The sequence below is a fragment of the Aegilops tauschii genome, chromosome 7, assembly GCF_002575655.3.
Source record: "Aegilops tauschii subsp. strangulata cultivar AL8/78 chromosome 7, Aet v6.0, whole genome shotgun sequence".
Taxonomy (NCBI): domain Eukaryota; kingdom Viridiplantae; phylum Streptophyta; class Magnoliopsida; order Poales; family Poaceae; genus Aegilops; species Aegilops tauschii.
In genome coordinates this window covers 181,476,369-181,478,287 of record NC_053041.3, presented here as the reverse complement: position 1 = coordinate 181,478,287, position 1,919 = coordinate 181,476,369, and positions in this window count along the sequence as shown.

Below are 1,919 nucleotides of genomic sequence, written 5' to 3'. Positions count from 1 at the left end.
ACCTACAAACCACGTAAAAACTTGCAACAACAATTAGAGGACGTCTAACTTGTTTTTGCAGCAAGTGCTATGTGATGTGATATGGCCAGAAGATGTGATGAATGATATATGTGATGTATGAGATTGATCATATTCTTGTAATAGGAATCACGACTTGCATGTCGATGAGTATGACAACCGGCAGGAGCCATAGGAGTTGTCTTTATTATTTTGTATGACCTGTGTGTCATTGAATAACGCCATGTAAATTACTTTACTTTGTTGCTAAACGCGTTAGCCATAGAAGTGGAAGTAATCGTTGGCGTGACGACTTCATGAAGACACAATGATGGAGATCATGGTGTCATGCCGGTGACGAAGATGATCATGGTGCCCCGAAGATGGAGATCAAAGGAGCATAATGATATTGGCCATATCATGTCACTATTTGATTGCATGTGATGTTTATCATGTTTTTGCATCTTATTTGCTTAGAACGACGGTAGCAAGTAGGATGATCCCTTATAATAATTTCAAGAAAGTGTTCACCCTAACTGTGCACCGTTGCGAAGGTTCGTTGTTTCGAAGCACCACGTGATGATCGGGTGTGATAGATTCTAACGTTCGAATACAACGGGTGTTGACGAGCCTAGCATGTACAGACATGGCCTCGGAACACACGCAATACACTTAGGTTGACTTGACGAGCCTAGCATGTACAAACATGGCCTCGAAACACGGAGGACCGAAAGGTCGAGCATGAGTCGTATAGAAGATACGATCAACATGGAGATGTTCACCGATCTTGACTAGTCCGTCTCACGTGATGATCGGACACGGCCTAGTTAAACTCGGATCATGTTTCACTTAGATGACTAGAGGGATGTCTATCTGAGTGGGATTTCATTAAATAATTTGATTAGATGAACTCAATTAACATGAACTTAGTCTAAAATCTTTACACTATGTATTGTAGATCAAATGGCCAACGTTGTCCTCAATTTCAACGCGTTCCTAGAGAAAACCAAGCTGAAAGATGATGGCAGCAACTATACGGACTGGGTCCGGAACCTGAGGCTCATCCTCATAGTAGCCAAGAAAGATTATGTCTTAGAAGCACCGCTAGGTGATGCACCAATCCCACAGAACCAAGACGTTATGAACGCTTGGCAATCACGTGCTGATGATTACTCCCTCGTTCAGTGCGGCATGCTTTACAGCTTAGAACCGGGTCTCCAATAGCGTTTTGAGAAACATGGAGCATATGAGATGTTCGAGGAGCTGAAACTGGTTTTTCAAGCTCATGCCCGGGTCGAGAGATATGATGTCTCCGACAAGTTCTTCAGCTGTAAAATGGAGGAGAACAGTTCTGTTAGTGAGCACATACTCAGAATGTCTGGGTTGCACAACCGCTTGTCTCAGCTGGGAGTTAGTCTCCCGGATGACGCGGTCATTGGCAGAATCCTCCAGTCGCTTCCACCAAGCTACAAGAGCTTTGTGATGAACTACAATATGCAGGGGATGGAAAAGACCATTCCCGAGGTATATTCAATGCTGAAATCAGCGGAAGGGGAGATCAGAAAAGAACATCAAGTGTTGATGGTGAATAAAACCACTAAGTTCAAGAAGGGCAAGGGTAAGAAGAACTTAAAGAAGGACGGCAAGGGAGTTGCCGCGCCCGGTAAACCAGTTACTGGGAAGAAGTCAAAGAATGGACCCAAGCCCGAGACTGAGTGCTTTTATTGCAAGGGAAGTGGTCACTGGAAGCGGAACTGCCCCAAATACTTAGCGGACAAGAAGAAGGCCGGCAACACCAAAGGTATATGTGATATACATGTAATTGATGTGTACCTTACCAGTACTCGTAGTAGCTCCTGGGTATTTGATACCGGTGCGGTTGCTCATATTTGTAACTCAAAACAGGAACTACGGAATAAACG